This window comes from Fragaria vesca, linkage group LG3, assembly GCF_000184155.1.
Source record: "Fragaria vesca subsp. vesca linkage group LG3, FraVesHawaii_1.0, whole genome shotgun sequence".
Classification (NCBI taxonomy): domain Eukaryota; kingdom Viridiplantae; phylum Streptophyta; class Magnoliopsida; order Rosales; family Rosaceae; genus Fragaria; species Fragaria vesca.
In genome coordinates, this window is record NC_020493.1 from 13,005,826 (window position 1) to 13,018,396 (window position 12,571).

Here is a 12,571-nt window from a genome sequence, read left to right on the forward strand (position 1 = left end):
TTCGCATTTGGTTCTGTCATTCCTGGTACTTCTTTTGCCTCGTTTGTGATTAATGTGGTCTTCTTCCTCTCCTCCTTGTGCCGTAACACTCTTGGTTTAAGGTGAGGAAACTTCACCCAACACTTATCTGCCACATGGCCTGTTCCTTCGCAATAACTGCAAACCAAACATGCTTTCCCATCAGACACACCATTCTTATGCTCTTCCGTTTTGGCATAGGAATCATTCGACTTGCCCACAGTCTGTTTTCCATCTCCCTTGGTTTCGTTCCTCTTGAACTTCTTCTCAATGGCGATGGCTTTTTCGTTAGCTTCTACAACGGATTGTACCGTGAACAAACTCAACTCCCTTTGGAGGTACTCATGTAGTCCTGCTTTGTACTTCGTAAATATCGAATACTCCGTCAAGGATATATCTAGAACCATAGCTTGATTCTGAAATTCGGTAGTGTACTCTTGTACGGACTGATTGACTTTCTGGCGCAAGTTATGCCACTTGTTCCATCGTTCCTCCAGAAACCCTACTGGATAAAACTTCTTTCTAAGCAATTCTTTGAACCGCTTCCACGACACTACCCTCTCAACACTATTCTTCCGGTAAGACTTCCACCAAGTTAAAGCGTGAGATGATAGCTTCAGAGTCGCACAGGTGATCTTCTCTTCCGATGTAAAACAATGGAAAGTAAAATATGTGTCAAGCCGCTCAATCCAGTCGTCCAACTTGTCAACACTGATGCTACCGTCATACATCGGGACTTCAATCTTGAAGTCAATCTTCAAGTTCCGAAAAGAACTTTTTCCTTCTTGTTGCAAGGTTTTGTTGGCGTTGTCTGACTCCCCATCCGATTCGGATTCTGATCCATCTTCCGATGCAGAGGGCGCATCTTTCGGCTTCTCCAAAGGTTCCTCCTTCATCAGCAGTTGTTTAAGGAGGCTGGCCACTTCCGAAAACTCAGACTTCATTGATGCTACCTGCTTCTCCAACGCATCAAGTCTATCTTTTTCTGGATTTTCATCACCCATCTTCTTTCCTCTTGATCTTGTGGTATTTTCCAAAGACACAAGAGCTTTTCCCAGCTTTCTGTAAAGTGAACGAGTCAGGACCATGCACCACAGGACTCCTCACGGATACGGTTAGCTCTAATTACCAACTTGATACGAATTACCCATGTGATACTACTGATAGCGGAATTATTAATATCACTAAAACACACAGGTAATGTAGTTCAAAGAAAATGTATTCCTCTCTTATTATTGTGCAAAAGGGTACAATGTTTATTGTCTAATGCCTTCTCTCACAATAACACTCTAGCTCTCTAATTCGCTCCGCTCTCTAGCACTAAGCTAGACACCTCTATTTATAGAGTCTAAATCTCTATAAATCCTTATCTAACTTAGAGAATACTCCCTAACTAAGTTAGACAACTAATCCCAAACTAAGTTGGAAAACTATTCTCCTAACAAGCTAGAAAAGCTATTTCCTTAACTAACTTGGAGAAGGAATCGGCTAATCCCTAAAAGGCTAGGATACACCCGTATCACATCTCGATCTCCTGGAAATGCATATTCTTTGCTGTAGGACTTTTCTTCATGGAGGTATAAGATGGATACCTGGTTTTGGTTCACAAATTAATCTCTCGCTTTACAACTTGGTTTATGTTTTAGGATATTCCATATGTGTGCCTTGTTTTATGCCATCAGGATATGTAGTTAGAATAGGACTATGTATTCCTTATCATTACCATATTTGTACTTTGTAATTCCGTATATAAAGGGCTTCTATCAATGAATAAGATGATGATTCTCTATTATCTTACTAGATCTCTTTGTCTCTACTGTTTATACTTCTTTACGTTATCATGCATTTTTTCTAACCCTAGAGTTAATAGCCCACCATTTGTTTTTCCGAAACCCTAAAAAAGGTTTTTCGGCTCCTATGTCCGACCACTGCCGCCGCCTATTTTTCCGGCCACCGTTCGACATCACCGACTGCCAATCCTTTGGCCGCCGCCCGCCAACGATTCTTAGTTTCCTCCGACTACAATTTTCGACTTCTTCAAGTGTTCGAAGTTTCGAAAGGTATGTTTTGAAACCCTAAACTTTTCCAAGTTCAATAACTCGAGGAGGATAAAGTCCTTTCCTCTTCATCTCCATTCTATGTTTGGGATTTTGTGCGTGCAGGTAAAAATCCCGAAATTTTATTCGCGGGTCAAGAGTGTGTATGATCACTCTTGTTTCTTTGTCCAGGTTGTGTGTGATTAACCCCGACTTTTCTCTGGATTATGTTTAATCAATCCGAGGCCTTTTCCGAATTGTGTTTGATCAATTCGCGGCTTTTCCAGATTGTGTGTGATCAATCCGAATGACAAACCATTAAAAGCATCATTTGTGACCTCTATCGAGTCTCATAACAGCTTGATTTTGTATGCAAGAGCAACAGAACATTCTGCTCACTTGAGTTTTGACGTACTCGATGCCTAAGGCAAATCTTCGCTATCTTCGTTAGGTATCTGTGGAACATTTCCTCGGAAAGGATTAAACCACATGTTTTGACCCCTAGGCTAACCCGCCTAGATGCAGAGATTGCACATCTCTCGCGCTCAAAGTTTTGAGGCGCCACATCGACATGCAACAACCTTTAACGGTAATCTGTGCAAAAAGTAATGACCACAAATTATTATGGAATGCACTTATGGAGCGTTTCTTGAAACGTCCATCTAACTCAACTTGTTAAGTTATTAAGTCAAGTGGATTGTTTACCACCTAAATTGACTACATATCATCGATGATATTCCGTGGCATCCTGATCTATAATCTTTAGCGGATTCAATCATCATCAAGTTCTTTAGGTTCTCCAAGTTGGTTTGGAATTACCAACAAAACTTGATTTTGATCATACAATTGCAAACAGGAATTGTATATACGCTAATGCGATAAACGGATATTTGGGATTGTCCCTTAATATGGGGATAACAATATGAGTCACGGTAACGGCAGAAAACGTCGTGTCGATATCTAGAAAAGAGGGGGAGGTACCGCCGACCCTAATGGCGACACTCCCGGTCTAGACACCAATTTGTCAAAACTACTCATGCCAGCTTATGACAATGCAACCGTTGTGGATCTTCGGATCACTGGTTCAAGAGTTGTCGAGCTATCTTTCAAATTGTGAATGCATACAAAATGGTATGGAAAATCAATATGAGGACAAGAACGTCATCCCCATGATTGTGGATTTCAAAGATTCGGATCTAGCTTTAGCTACCCCTGACTTTAACGTCATTGGCTAGATCGACTTTGATTTTCTATCCAAGCTATATGTAATAAGACGTCGTATCGATGTCCTTTGTTTATTCGAGACCTCGATATACACTCACATTAGCAATAATGAATGCCTTGAGATTTTTTTCGAAGTTATGAAACTATTCTCCTCTTATGGTTTGTACTGATATACATTCTTACATTGTCCTTAGAAACATGACATATTGTGCCAATTTTGGTCCCTTCCTTTGAAGGTGACTCACGGCACCGCATCCTCAAGGAGAATCGCCCACGTGTTTTCCGGTTAAATCTTCTACCCTATAGCGGATTTTCCATCATCAGCTGTTCAACTAGGCTCATCCAAGCTCAGTGTGATGTCTTAGAATTGCCCAAATTAAGGAGATAGTGGTTTAAGTGTGTCTCGTGCTACCGACCCTCCACGGACATGCTTGGTCATACTGACTTGGAGTTACCGAAAGCTTTTGATTTTGGATCCCCCCTACGCTATTAAACCAATTTCCATCTTGCAAAAGATGTTGAAGACTTATCAAAACCGGACAATCATCATCATGATCGAATCCCTCTAGGTCCTCTGAGTTAGTTTATGTTCATGTCAGGGAGCTTTTGCTAACTAGTCATGGAGTTTACGACATTGGAACGACCGAAATGACTTGGTTTTGATCATACACACTTCAATTTTGGCTAAGGAAAAAGCCTACACGCCACCTGCAACCATCACAGCTTCGCATATGCCAATTCTACGAAAAGCAGCAATTTGTCCCTTCTAGACAGTCAATTTTGTTTGAGCTTTGTGAACAGGTCCGAACGAACCAGACAGTGAGCTTTATATCATTGGAAAGATCTACAAGTCTAGTTTTTAGAACTTTTCACGGTTCGTCTATATCTATTTTAATGAAGAAGTTATGGCTGTTTTAGTGCGCAAAGGCCATTCTGCACGGAATTTTTTATGCACTCGGGATTGCAGCTTTTTGTATCTTCTTTCAATCCTTCTAAATAGTTCAAGTGGAATTATTTACTCTCATATCTACTCCATTTTGTAGACCTGTCTCATAGAGACATTGAGTGCTTTGCAGATAGTGGAACTACCCACAACATTCTAAGGAACCAGCAACTATCCTTGAATTTTTTGCCTTTGTAAATCTTTTGTGACTACAATACTTGAATCATACCGGTCATTCAGGGACGCGGTATAGCTTGAATCTTGATGCCTCATGGCACCATGATCAACGTCACAAATGCTCTATATGCATTGAGAATTGAGAGGCAACCGAACCATGTTGAGCTTTAAAGACATTCCTGCTAATAGTTTTCATTTGAAAACACATTGTGAGAATGAACAAGAGTTCTTTTGTGTATACCTTCTCATGAATGTGGACTGAAATGCATCTTAGAGAAGTTTATGAGTCAATCTAGTGAACTGTATGTCACTATGATTCGAATATCGAATCACATATTGTCGCCAAACATGATATTTGGGACACCGACTCATATAAGCTTTGGTTTGACCAAATCGGTCATTCTGGAAGAGACATAATGGTCTAAATTTTAAGAAATTCTCATGGACATCCATTCTTCCGCTCAAAACGAAGACATTCGGGATCTAGCTTCTCCATGAAGTATGATGGTGACGTCATGGTTGTAAATGGCGGCACCCTGGAGACATTGACGTCACCCAAACACAACTCCAACTTCCCAGAGGCCGTCCAGTCAATTCCATAAGCAATTGAGGTGCACCGGCTTTCCCTCGATGTCTCATTGGTCCCCTGTAATGCTCATTGCTCGTTTGAAAGCCTATTCTTTAGCTAAATTAAGAGTGACACCCTCCTGCGCTAAATGACACGAAAGTGAACATTCTATTCTTACATCAAACTATGTAGACAGATACAACCAACTTGCGGACACCTTTTTATGTTTTATGATGTTGGTTAAAGTGTTAACACACCAGTCAAGTGTTACACTATTATCTACTGCTTATACTTTTACCGGCTCACTACCCATTCTTTAAAGAAGTTTATCGGGATATAAGTTGAAGTGTCTTATACCCCATTTTCACACACAATACGGTCTCACCGAGGCTACCACCAAACAACTTTAGCTTGTCGCTCGAATATTATTGATACACACCAATCTTTCTATTGCGTTTTGGGGCTATGCAATATTTGCATGCAGCTTTACTATTCATCTACGACCCACCATCATTGAATATTTTTGTACTACAGCTTGTGACTGTGTACGAGGATTGACACGAAATTGCAATCCTTGAGCTCAAATAGGATTGAAACGGATCTCCAATCTTTGAGCTCGGCTAGATGTTATTTCTAGGTGCCAAATCGCAATGCCACTGCGCACAATGATAGGTCATTTGAAATGAATAAGTATTTAGGTTGGATATGAACCTCCACCTATAATCCGCTTATGTAAAAAACCTTGTCAAGCGATCTCATTCATAGCTAAATTGTGTATTGTCACTTTGATGAGACAATATTTCCTCCGTTAGAAGGAGATAAGAACACAAGTGTTCAAGTGGAAAGACGTGAATTATCGTGGTTTGTCCTCACTAAGTCTCATCTTGATCCTAAATGCTTAAAATGTTAAAGTGACAAGATCACATGCTGCAAATATGTCTGCAAAGATTAATGTCCTATCAAGAGGACATGACGCGACCAACAGGTGTTGGTCTTGACGCCATCACCATGGATGGTGATATGGTGATGCCATATAGTGGCAAAATTGGTGTCACAAGGCCGTATGGCTCCCCAAAAGGAGGGAGGCCCTTAGGTACGATACTTTCTCGCACTAAGAAGAAAACGAGCTTGGCACAACCTGATTCATTGATTAGTGATACTCAAATCCGTCTCATGAAGTCTGAATTGTGATTATCGTTAGGGGACGCCTTAATGTCAAAATCTAATCCATATAGAGATCTCTACAAGTATTACACTAGTGTATATGAGGACGTGGGATAATATTTCTACTATTGAACCACCCTTCGTTGATGGATATTAACTTAGTTGATTGGCTTAATGAAAAGATGCGATCCAACATTAACAAAGAGATAGGTCTTTGGGCAGGTGATGTCGACACCGCAAGCTAAACTCTATCAACTATGCCTTTATTAGATAGTATAGTGAGAACAAGAGGTTAGACTCACCTTATGGCGCAAGGTCTCTCACTAACACGCACTGGGGTCGACTACGATGAGATATGCTCTCGTAATTGATGTCATTGCACTGATCCACTACTTTGTCAGTTTGGTAGTTTCCGAATAACTGAACATGCAGCCTATGAATGTGGTCATAATAACATCTCTATGGGATCATAGATATACATGAAGGTCTTAAACGGACTTCATTCATCTGAATCAAGTGGCTCCAGACCACAGTAGCACGCGTTTGCTATATGTATTGAAACACACATGGACTCTACTTGATTTGGAAGGGATATGGTAAATTATGTTTTTGCGTGTTCATTCCGTTTACATGGACTCTTGATTGAACAAGAGATTCCAACATGTATCAAACATCCGAAGTTAGAATGAAAAAGATCTTGGGAAGACATGGTCTCGAAAAGGCACTCGATGACTGTATTGATGATGATTTTCCATCAATCGGCTTAGGCACTCTAACGAAAGTGAGGCATACATATACCCCATGATTAGTCAAAGTCTTTACTCTAAAGAGAGATCCGTTGTTTTGTCTAAAGCAAGATGAAAAATATGTGTTGAGAGACGGACCATCTAAGTAAAATAAGACGCATCAATGCATTCAACACAATACGAAAGACTTGACATCTCATTCGCTATGAAAAGTTTAAAGCTAAGTATAGCTATGCGCCCACGCAACGCCAATGTAATGGCAGTAACTCATTTTTCAATATTTAATGGTATGAAAGGTTGAGCCTTATTCTATCCCTACATAAGAAAGACACATCAATAGCGAAATCAAAATCTGTCAAGTTTCATAGGTCAAATTCCACGGGACCTACAAGAAATCTCACTCACTGGAAAATGGTGAAATTTGTACCATTGGAAAGGTCTATGTGTCTACTTTCCAGGGACACCAACCATTTTATCATATCTATCATATTGAGTGAGTTATGGCCGTTTTCGTAAAGTAGGATGAATCTGTCCGAGAACCTGATTTTGACAAAACAATCAACTTCGATGATACTTTGTAAACAGCTCCTGATGAACCAGAATGTGTGCAATATACGGTTGGAAAGCTAAATGAGTCTAGTTTCCATAACCGTTTATGGTTCATCATATGTGTTTCCTAGAGAAAGTTACGACTATTCTAGTAATTGAAGGTCACGCTACACGGAAATTTGATTTCTTGCACGAACTTATGTTTTGAGTTCACAAGCGGCCTTCTCCTCAAGATCTATGTGTAAAAGATCATGTTTGAGGACAATACGGCATAATCTAGTTAATCATTGCCCGATGCCACAATTGAAGACATGTTAAAGAGCATTGACATGCTAAGTTATTGAAATTTCCGTGATTAGTAAAAATCGGGAAGAGTCATATGGTTGATGTAAAGATCAAGGGGAGTCTAGCACATACATACATGTCACTATCAAATGTGAAAGGTGCGTTGTACTCTTTTTCTCTTACGATCAAGGTTTAGTTTTTCTCCCACAAGGTTTTTGGTCCTTGACGAGGTTTTTAACAAGGCGACATATTAGGACCACTGGCATACCATCGCGCGGCATAAGGGGGAGTGTTCTAGGATATTCCATATGTGTGTCTTGCTTTATGCCATCAAAATATGTAGTTAGAATAAGACTATGTATTCCTTATCATTACCATATTTGTATTTTGTAATTCCTTATATAAATAGTTCATATCAATGAATAAGATGATGATTCTCTGTTCTCTTACTAGATCTCTTTGTCTCTATTGTTTATACTTCTTCAGTTTATTTTTTATTTTTTTAATAAATTTAGTTCTTGACTGCTCGGTACCTACATGTTTATGATACCTACATTTGCCGATATGACAACAAATTTGTTGTCTTTTTGGTAAAGAAAGTCATTACATGGGTAACTTTTGTTCTATTAGAGGTAATTACTAAACTCAAGACTAAATACAAGTTTATGAACAACTTGTTGTCGTTGTAATAACTTAGTTCAATTATATGTAAATGTGTAAAATAAATGTAGTAAGTTTGTTGTCAATGTTGTAAATTTTACATATTTAACTTGTTATTTTTGTTTAATTATTGGTAAATGAGTGTATGGTATACATCTCCGTACTATAGACAACCCCGTTCAATTTAGATGAAATTGTGGGCATCTTACATTCTACTCTTCTTTACGATCAGCGTCGGCAACAGAGTCAAGATTAGCTTCTGCACCTCTTGCTCTTATAAGTAATAATAATTCTCTAATTTCTTTCCTTTGTTTATTCTTGATGTATGTTTACAGATGTGATCAAATTGAAATCTTTGCTCTTTCGAAAGATTTATTGAAATCTTGATAAAATGGGAGATCGAAAGATTTATTTGAATGTGTTTCTAGACTGAGGTTTATTTTCTTACTCTACCAATAAGCAATTAAAAGATATGAGATTTATGTAAAGATTGTTGTGGGAATTGAGCCTTCTTTACTAATATAAAGATTTTGTAACCACATACTGCAAGATAGTCTAGTGATTCTTGCTTTGTTGGGTGTACTCCCTAACCTAGGTTCAAACCACGACACTTTCAAAAGTGGCCAGGGGAGGGGCTGCAATGCTCTGATGTCATTCCAGACCCCCAACGGATTAGTCCTAGGGCCTACGAAGTCTTTAGGATACCACATTCTTGAATAAAAAAACCTTAAAGATTTTGTGTTTGGTAGGGGACTACAGTAACAATGACCAAGATGATAAAATCTGCTTTTCTTGGGATTGAAGTTGTTCTTAGCAAACTAGTTCATGTTGTTCAATTTGGACTTTGATTAGGGCTATGCATGGGATGGGATGGGACATGATAGAGCTAATCCCATGGTCCGTTCCAGACATTGAAATCGGGACGGGACGGGCTTTGCGTTTTTTAGATTTCATCCCACCCGGGCCCTATTCCAGTCGGGACGGGCCCAGTCCCAGATAAAAAAAAGTTGAAAATAAACTTGTAAGCAAAATAAAGAGTTACATATTTTTATAGTGCTCTATACTCTATTAAGTATTAACAAGTATTTTTAACATATTTACAAGTACAACACGGTGTAATAAGAGAGTTTATACTGCTTACTTTCTCTAAACATGTCATCACCACTAGGGTGCAAGAAGAGCGTCTACAACAATCAACAAATTAAAGTATTAAACATCACTGTTATTGAATTAGGGATAGCCTAGTAACTTAAAGAAACAAAAAGGTAAGATCAAAACACTTAAATGAAAGGTTCAAATCATATCTTAATCATTAAAATAATCGGGATGAGACGGGCCTAAATGAGCTTGAATTATTCGTCCCGTGTCTCATCCCGTTGTATAGAAACGGGACAGGCCTTACGTTTTGAGATTTAAATCCCGTCCCGTCTTGACAAATTTCGGGACGGGCCCGGGATGGATTCGGGATTACGAGATTTTATGCCCACCCTTAATTTGGAGTGTTTGCGCTTGTCATGGGGTGTGTAAAACATCCTCCACAATGCAAAAAATGGGAAGAGAGAGAGAGATACTGTATATCTATATAATTCTCAAAATTTGTATATTGAAATCTCTAAAATTTATTGTTTGCCTTATAGAATTCATTCTTTCTCTCTCTCTAATAAAAAAAAAAACCTTATAAAATTAAACATTTAACATGAGATTTGGAATTTGATTTGAATAAATATGTAATATTTGTATTCTCTTAGCAAGCCCAACCTTGTGTGTGTGCTAAGGCCCATTGAACAATGGGTGTCTAAAGTACCTTGGGTGTGGGCCTTTTTATGGACCGAGAGGACCATGCAAACGGGCTCCGGCTTACTAGGATTCGCGTTTGGGATCCAGGAGAATTCGATAGTATAATTGAATCGTCTGGAGTAATAATGAAGGATGATTCAATTCTAGCTTGGTGTGCTCTGCCCTAATACTCCACAAATGGCAAAACCAAAATTCAGTAAGTGTTAGTGCGATGATTGCTTGGCAGACTGTGCGAGCTAACTGTAGCTAGATGGATTTATGTGGCTTGGAGTACCACAATTGAGCACCTTGGCTCTGGTCTTATGTCTCCCTGGTATCTTGGTGTAACTAGTTTTAATCCTTTGCTAAGCTCACGAATAAGTGAGCTAAATTCCTAATGTAATGACATTATTATGATCCATGTGGTTATTGTACTCTCGTCATTCTGGCTTTCGTTTCTATAAATAGCAAATCACGTATACATCCTCCAAAAGGATTTGAAACACAAATAAATCCACTTATGTTGTTGTTAAATAAATAAGGACAGTTTTTAACAATTAAGGACAATATTTTCTCTACATGTCATGTGTCATAGTTTAATTTACCAAACTAACCCCACTCTAATTAAATATGCTTTTAAAAGAGAAAAATCTCTGCTTTTGAGATTTTTCAGTAAATGGAATATATTAGCAGATTTTCAATAACTTAGTGTAATAGCAGTTAATTCCAGTAGAAGTAGTAGCAAGGGTTAACATCCTAATATAAGTAGTAGCAGGGGTTAACATCCCAGTAGTAATAGCAATTAATTCTAGTAGAAGTAGTAGCAGAAGTTAACATTCCAATAGAAGTAGTAGCAAGGGTTAACATCCTAGTAGTATTAGTAGTTAATTCCAGTAGAAGTAGTAACACGGGTTAACATTCCAGTAGAAAGTACTACCAGGGGTTAACATCCCACTAGAAGTAGCAGCAGGTTTTTAGTGGCTCAGCTAATGTAGTAGCATGTTTTGTTGGAAAACTACACTTCCAACATATGTAGTAGTAGGGTTTTAGTGGTTCAGTAAGTGCGGCAGCAACTTCAGTAAGTGCGGTAGCAGGTTTTCAGTGGCTCAGCTAATGTGGTAATATGTTTTGCTGGAAAGCTACACTTCCAACAGATGTAGTAGCAAGGTTTTAGTGGTTCAGCTAGTGTGGTAGCAGTTTCAGTAAGTGCAGTAGCAGGTTTTCAGTGGCTCAGCTAATGTAGTAGCATGTTTGCTAGAAAGCTACACTGCCAATAGATGTAGTAGCAAGGTTTTAGTGGTTCAGCTAGTGTAGTAGCAGCTTCAGTAAGTGCAGTAGCAGTTTTTCAATGGCTCACGTAGTAGCAGAACACATTAACAACACACACAGTAGCAAGACACATCAACAACAACATGTAGTGGCAGCACACAACAACAGCACACGCAGTAGCAGCACACAACAACATACAACAACAACACACGCAATAGCAGCACACAACAACACACATCAATGAAGACTAGACAATAAAGGTTAACTCTGCTACTGCCTTATCCTCCACTTCTGCTACTGCATTATCCTCCACTTCTGTTATTGCCTTCTCTTGCTTCGGACTAAAAGGCTCTGCTACTGCTCCTGACCCAACGGCTCTGCTACTGTCTACTGGCAGGCTCTGCTACTGTTGCCGATTATTAGGAAGCTGCTACTGTTACTGCTGATGCTACTACTTACTAAAACATACCGCTACTGTTAACCATAGAGGTGCTACTGCCGACTGAGATCCAAATCTACTTGCCTCCCTTACCTTTCTTAGTCTACTTCAACAGTGGATTAACACCACCAAAGCACCTCCAGTAGCAATAACTTCATTCCTCCACACATTAATTAACCATACAACCATAGCACCCAAATGAATTCAATTATAATTTCCATCAACAATTATAAAACCAAACTAAAAATGAACATCCACATGTAGATCTATCCCTGCAATCATCGACATCCACAACCTCCAGAACATCGTAGTAACTAAGATCTACAAGCACGCCTATGTCACCCAATGCTCAATCGAGCATGGATAACTCAAAGCATTTGAGGGCGACAATTCATGGCCTTTGAAGTGGTTGATCTCCTTGAGAAAATGCGATCCGCCACACCAGATCGGTGAAGCATCAACGACATCGTTGATGAGTTGCAGAAGCTCTGATTTGCGGTGGTCGTCGCCGGCGGCAACTCCGTCGAAGGCATATGGAAGAAGAGAGTGGAGAAGAGGCAAGCCATTGATTCTGATTCCGAGTTTTCGAATCAAAACCATAGCTTAGAATCAGAGAGAGAGAGAGAGAGAGAGAGAGAGAGAGAGAGAGAGAGAGAGAGAGAGAGAGAGAGAGAGAGAGAGAGAGAGAGAGAGAGAGAGAGAGAGAGAGAGAGAGAG